Below are 7763 nucleotides of genomic sequence, written 5' to 3'. Positions count from 1 at the left end.
TTTTTAACTGTTTTCAGGAAGCTAGGGAAATCTGCATCTTCTGTTCCTTGTCTTCTCTGAAGTGGTGTATACCAATGCATGCAGCTTGGGAATGAATAGGAAACAACTATATATCTGTGCTTGCTCACAGGGCCACAATCTCACTGTGATCATGGTGACATGGTAGGATGGCTTACATGACTGGAACGCTGTCATGGATGGCTGTTTTGACTTTAGGAAAGACAGACAAACAAGTGATGCAATGGTGATGTTCTTTATGTGAAAGAACAGTTGGAATGCATTGAGCTCTAAGGATGAATGATGAATAAATGGAGAGCTTGTAGGTGAGTATTAAGGGACAGGCTACACCATTGTGGGTGTTTACTGCAAGCAGCCTGATTAGGAGGAGGAAGTTGAGGCCTTCTACAGATGACTGAAAGTAGCCCCATGGTCACAGGCACTGGTTTTCAGGGGGAGTGTCAACTATCCTCATGTTTGTTGGGAAAGCAGCACTGGCTGGCACACACCATCTAGAAGTATGCATGGAAGATAACTTTTTGATGTAGGTGGTGGAGGAGTGAACAAGTAGAGGTGTGCTGCTTGGCTTTGTACTTACAAACAGAGAAGGACTAGTTGGGAATGTGAAGCTTGTGGGAAATTTTGGATACAGCTGCTATGAAATAATGAAGTTCAGGATCTTGCATGAATAAAACAAGGCAATAAGTAGGATTGACTCTGGGAGAGCCAACTTCGACCTCTTTAGGGATCTAATTAGAGTTCTCCCATGGGTTGGGGAAGGTAAGAAGGCCCAAGAGTGTTAGTCGACATTCAAGCACCGCTGCCTTCAAGCTCAAGATCAGTACATCCCTACGAGTAAGAAATCAGGAAAAGGTGGCCAGAGACCCATGTGGATGAGCAAGGAGCTCATGGAAAAACTCAGATGGAATGTAGAAAAGGGGTCTAGTCACTTGGGAGGAATATAGGTACACACATGCAGGGGTGCAACAAGGAATGCTAAGGCCCATTGGGAATTAAATCTGGTCAGGACTGTCAAGGACAAGAAGAGCTGCTTTAAGTGTATCGATAGCAGAAGGAAGATTATGGAGAATGTGGGACTGCAGCTGAATGAGGTGGGTGCACTTGGAAGGGCAATGAGAAGGCAGAACTATGGAATGCCACTTTCGCTTCAGCCTTTGCAGTGAGGACTGCCCCTTAGGAATTCCAAACCATGGAGATAAGAGAGTCTGGGGAAAGGGAGACCTGACTTTTGTCAAGGAGTATCTGTTCAGAGATCATTAAGGTAAATTTGACACACACAAATCCATGGGCTGCAATAGGCACCCACAGAGTGCTGAGGGAGCTGGCGGAAATGACTGCTGAACTCTGTCATCTCTGAAAGTGAACAGAGAATGGGAGAAATGCTTGAGGACTGCAGAAAAGTCAGTGTCACTCCAGTCTTCACAAAGAGCAGAAAGGAGATGTTTAGTCAGCATTACCTCCATCGCTGGCAAGGTGATGGACACACTTACTCTGGATGTTGTTTACAAACACGTGGAAGAAGAGGTTATCAGAAATAGTGAACCTACCTTATGAGGAAAGGCTGAGACCATTCAGCCTGGAAAAGTCTGAGAAAAGATCTTATTGACACTTAGTAAGTATCTAAAGGATAGAAGTTAAGAAGATGGGGCCAAGCTTTTCATTCGTGTCCAGTGATAGGAGATTGAAACACTGGACCACAGGAAGCTCCATCTGAAAATGAGGGACAACTTACTTGAGAGTGAGAAAGCACTGGAACAAGCTGTCCAGAGAATCTGTGGAGTCTTCTCTCCTCTGGATGCTTTCCTGTGCAACCTGCTGTAGGGTAGGTTGCCTGCTTTATCAGATCTCCAGCGATCCCTTTCATCCCTTATGATGCTGTGATTCTGTGTTCCATTTGCCTTCTGTTTCTGACCAAGGCCAAGGAAACCTCCATGCTTTAAAGTGTAGCACTGGTAAGCTGATCCCAAACATGTACTCACTCTCAACAGCTGTGAGTGGATTGATGCTGTTTCTTTCTTTCATGGGAGATTGTGAAGCACTCACAAGTGAGCAGAGCAGTAATGCTCCTGTAGTACTACAGAAAATGTGAATCAAAGGGAAAATGCTTTTGAAGAATTTATTTCCATTGGTGGGAATAAACTCTACTTTAAAAGCTCTGAATGTTAGAACTAATTTACTGAATTTGCATAAAAAGTAGTGCCTCAAACTGGTTTCAGATACTTTGTCCAGACTGTGAATGATTTCCATACATGCCTCACCGATCATCTAGAGCATTGTATTCACTTAGCTGGAGATGCACAATGATGTGCAAATTCTTGCATAATTATGTGCTATTTTTCATGGTTTATGCTACAAAAACTGCAGGGAGCATCTTTGCTAGTGCTTTCAGACTGCTGCACCAGTTTGCTTCATGCTAGATCCTTCTGTTTTTGAATGCCTCATCAGTGACTGCTTAAAGAGCAAATCTTCACTAAAGAATTGCTAAAGCAGCTGCATTCATCTGGAGGTAAGGCACAGTGATGTCCTGGAAAATGTGCTAATGAGCTCGGTGAAAAGTGTTCTCTAAGAAGGTGCAGTTAAGAAATAACTTCTACAGGAAAGGAGAGAATGGAATGTTTAGCTGTGTTTAGAAAATGCTGTCGAATATTTCTTTGAACTGCAAGTGCTCTACAAGAGCAAACAGGCTTAGGTAAGCAGTGGTCCCCAAAGCAAGGAAGACAGTGCTATTATCTGTGCTGAACTTGGACTGAGATGTGAACTGCTGAGAACTTCTTTGAATCTTTTCTAGACCACGCTGCCATTCTTGCATATCTGTAAAAACAGATAGAGGAAGAACAGTTTTAAAATAAATCTTTAATCAAAATTTAGCCCAGACAATAGCTGCCTAAAAATGCATTAACATTTTACTGGCAGAGTGTCGTCTTCCCATTGTGATTGTTTATCCTCTTTGTTACAGGGAGTAATTAGCCAGTGCAGTCACTTGCAGCTGCTGTATTCTCTGAGATCCAGGAGAGATCATTGAGGCTTTGTGTGCATTTAGCTTCAGCATGGAATTTACATCAGGGAATGCTTCTGGTAGTCAGTAGGTTCACACAGAAATGAGATGAGTTTAGTGTGATCCTGGCTCTGCTCGTTTTACTGTGCAACCATGTAGGTTTGTAAAGAAGATATCCTCTTCAGGAGACCTCATTGCACTCTACAACTTCCTGATGAGGAGGGGTGTGGCCTCTTCTCCCAAGCAACAAACAGAACTCGAGGCCTATGCCCTTCCCTCCCCCCCCCCTCGTTGTGGGCATACCTTGATCTAGTTAACTCTGAGACACCTGTGTTGATTAACAGCAACAGACTCAGCTGTTTGCTCAGGTTACTCTATTTAGTTTTCAGCTGTGCAACTGGATGTTATTGCAAAACTCAATTTGTTATGTGTAAAAATACAGATTGACCTGTGTGAGTCTCACAAGTGTTACTGCATGCGTATCTGTAGATCACTTCCAACTCTGCATATTCTATAGTCTTGACATAAGAACTCAATGCCCATCAGATCAGGTGAACAGCTGTATCACAGATTCTGCTCTTGTGTGTATAGAATGACCTTTATACAACAGTTTTCTGGAGTAATGGATGCACCTGTCTGACATCTGGAATAAGACTGTCATCAGCATCAGTTGGTGAATTTTTCTTCCTGTTGTGTTAGAAAATACAGCTAATAAAAAACATAGTTCAGTTTTTAATCTCCTGACTTCTGCTATCAGTTGTCCGATTAGGAAAACAGATGGCCCTATTTACTTTTCATGATCCAACTGTGAGAACACCTCACATGATTTTTTGGAGACCAGATCTCTTGTGAAAAAGTTTTAATTTGCAATTGGAACGATGGGCATCCTGAAAGCAGGAGCACCTGCAGTAAGAACAAGAAGTTCTTATATTTCCTGGATCCTGATGCTGAGTCCCCCCCCTGCTGCCAGGTTCACATTCTTTATGCACATATCCTCTAGGTCGTTGACAAAGTCCGTCTCTTTGTTTCTCCAAGTAAGCAGAATCCAGGAAAGTCACTGTGCCAACCATCTCCCACTATATGTCTTGCCAGATAAGTATGTTTCTTCTTGCACAGTTGTGGGTGCAGATGTGTGTCATACAGTCCTTGCCTTTGGTCATCCCTCAATCTCGCTGTGATGTCCCCAAGGGAAGAGAGCACACAAATTAACACATCAACCAGACTTCTATCTCACCAGAGCATGCATACCTTATTCTTTAGCCACAGATGTATCATGGGTTCTGAGCTACGTGCCTTTGGTATGACATTCTTCTATATATGCAAAAACAGTACGTAATCTCCCACACCACAGATTGCAGCAGCTAACTGCAGGAAGATACTGTGTGGGAAACTGAGTTCACAGAAGCAATAAACAAATTGTATCTTGCAGTTCTGTAGCTTACTTCATACTGAGTTTTCTTTGAGGATATAACATACGGAAAAGTCTTTGTGAATCCACGATACTCTTCCATGTCTATTCAGATTTAGCATGACTGTCAGCTCCTTTCAAAAAGTGGAAGAGCACCGGGGTTGAGGAGTCCTTATGCTTTTCAACTACTTGCAAAGAGCTGATGATGTGTTGTCCATTCTTCTAATCCTTTCATTTGTGCACCTATCTGTGAAAGGAATCTCAAAATGTTGCTTGAGATATAAAATTTGGTTGAAGCTCGTGACTTTTCTCCTCAATTACGGCAGTTACAGCAGCTTTCTATCTCCTCGAAGAACCAAATATTTGTCTTGATGGAGAAGGTATGCTAAATATTATCAAAGTTATTTAAAGCATAATATTTTAAGTTTTGAGAGATTGGTTTTACTGGAAGAAACTCTCTACTTGCATTTCTGTTGACGTGATACTTAAATACGTAAATCAATTCAGAAGGAAAGATAATATGTGGAAAGATCTTCATGAAAATATAAACACTTGAGGGATTTGTAAATCAAAAACATTGAGGAAGAAGTAAAGAGAAGTTCACAGAATGGTTAAATTCTGATTTTCCAGATTTAAAATGTGTAATTGTTTATATAGACATAGACAGAAAGGTAATGGGTGATTTTCTTTCGTCTTTTCAAAAGTCTAGTTACAAAACCATTGCTTTGCTCAGTCATTACATGCACAGTAATGTGCTTTAATTCATCTCATTTCTGCCTTGATGTTGTGACAGTAGCAGCTAAATGTTTAAAAATTTAAAAGGTGTAGTTTTAATAAGCTCTGGAAATATGAATGTATGCTTTAAAAAGGTCTGCAGTCTCAGCGAGAAGTGGTTTGTCTTTATTTAAGAACCAATTGGAAGATGATGTGTAGAAATTATCTTCGCTCAGTCTGTAATTGTTTATACATGTCTGCTAGCAGACATAGCAAACAGAGCACAATGTAAATGAAGTACATATTATGCTATAAAGCAGCATTATCATATGTCAGTACTTTGGGTTATTCTGTAAAATATGAAGTCAACTTTATTGTGCTTTAAAACAGGGCTGTTTTTACAGGTTCCAGTTTACAGAGTATCATCCTGGCATCAAGGTGAAGAAAGCAACATCTTTTACATCTGTGCTAGCGTTTCATGACACATAATGAAAAGACAGCATGACTAAATACTTCAAAATGGATCACATTCTGATTTTTTTCTGGTGTGATATTCTTTCAAGATACATGTTGATGATAAAGTATCGCTGAAAGGAATTGTGATTCTAGTTTGCAATTCCCTTTTGATCAGAGCAGTTACGTATTCCCAGTCATTAACCAGTGAGTGTGTGGACTAATGATCAAAGGAGAGTAAATATGAAAGAAGTCTTCTCCCATTAAGCTACTTCTTGTTTCACAGAATCATTTGAGTTGGAAGGGACCCTTAAAGGCAATCTGTTCCAACTCTCTGCAATGAACTGAGATACCTATAGGGACATCAGATTTCTCAGAGCTCGGTCCAGTCTGACTTTGAATGTCCCTGGGGATGGGGCAGCCACAGCTCTCTTTGCAAGCTGTGCAAGTGCCTCACTGTTATTATTGTAATAACCTTCTTCCTTATTTCTGGTCTGAATCTCCCCTCGTTTAGTTTGAAGTTATTTCCTTTGTTCTGCTGCTCAAATGTCTGTCCTCTTTTTTTTTTTCTACCTTCCCTTCAGATCTGAAAGGCTGCTGTTCAGATCTCCACAGAGCCTTCTCTTCTCCAGGTTGGACAGTCCCAGCTCTCTCAGCCTGTCCTTGTAGGAGAGGTGTTCCATCCCTTGGGTCATTTTTGTGGCCCTCCTCCTCCAGCAGCTCCACGTCTTTCCTGTACTGAGGACTCCACATCTGGACCCACGTGAGATCTAGGGGAATGTATTTACTAGTAACTAGCAGGTAATGTCTCAGGTTTTTAAGGCTAAGACTGTAGGAAGTTCTTGCTGCTTCTGAGAATCAAAGTCCAAGAAACGAACTTACATTTTATTGGGGAGAGCCTACTTGGCAAGACACTGATTCTAGCTGACAATTTGTTCTAATAGAAGTCTTTGCTACTGGTATGCATGTTACCATTTAACATTGTGCATCCAGCATTCCACTCGGGCTTTCCACGATCTGCCCCTGTACTTGTTGGGTGCTTGTTTCCCCTCATGCAAACATGGGAATTGTTATTGGGAATTGATAATTTATTCTCTTCTGCATCTTTAGTCTTCATTTCCTTTTCATAAATGTAACTCTTAGTGCTTTCGTTTTCTTTAAATTTTCCTTTTAGTATTAAATCTTTTCATGATTAAAGGCAGTTTCGTTTATCTCAGATTTCCTCTTTGAGGCTTCTGTGGCCACACTAATTGTGTGTCCACCTGTCCCCTGTGCTTAACTGAAGTTCCAATTTGGCAAATAATCCACACTCATACAGTACTAATGCTGGTATGGCTCCTACTGTTCTGCATTAAATATCTCTAAAACAGAGGCAATTAGTGGCTGTGAAATACTTGTCTCTGCATGGTAAATAAAATACAATCCTGATATTAACTGGATTTATACATAGTAGGTTGAAAAATATTTGCAACAAAGCATGATTGAAGACTTAGAAGTGTTAAGCAGACAGTACAATCCAAATGTAAATATTTTCAGTAGTAGACTTTTCCCCTTTAATGTGCTTATTACATGACCAAACTCAAATGCAAAGACCGTACGGAGTGGAAGAAAATAGGCGTTTTGTGGACCCTTTGAAATGAACACTTCGAAGTCAGCTATGATAAATACCAACATTTGACTTAATCTCTTATGTCTGAGTTCCTGATTGTTTTTTTTTAACCTCACGAGCTTAAATTCATCAGAATCTGAATCTACCCCTTCTGTACTGTTAGCAGAACCTGCAGAAACACAGTCTTTACTCCCTTACAGCCACACCCACCCGTACCCCCCCAGGTCTCTAATGATAGAGGTGAAAGAAGGGATCTTAGAAAAACAGTACTGAATCCAGATAAAGCCAAAGCCTATCATTTTTTTTCCTCCTGTGCAATGAGCTTGTCTCATACAGGATAGCCTGAAATTCATTTGTTGTGTTGTGACTGATCTCTATTGCAAGCATTAACCATGGCTGCTTGCCACAAGCAAAAAAGTGAGACCATGTTGTTCAAGAAGACAAGAAGTGATATGCAGTGAGACAGGAAGGTGTGACTGCAATTTGCACCTCCACTTAATTCGCCCAAAGGATCTGCATTTTTTTTGTTGGAGTTTCAGACAAGTGACAAGGTAACACGAACCGTC

The sequence above is a fragment of the Meleagris gallopavo genome, chromosome Z (genome assembly GCF_000146605.3).
Source record: "Meleagris gallopavo isolate NT-WF06-2002-E0010 breed Aviagen turkey brand Nicholas breeding stock chromosome Z, Turkey_5.1, whole genome shotgun sequence".
Classification (NCBI taxonomy): Eukaryota; Metazoa; Chordata; class Aves; order Galliformes; family Phasianidae; genus Meleagris; species Meleagris gallopavo.
Note: the sequence above shows the minus strand (reverse complement) of the source record.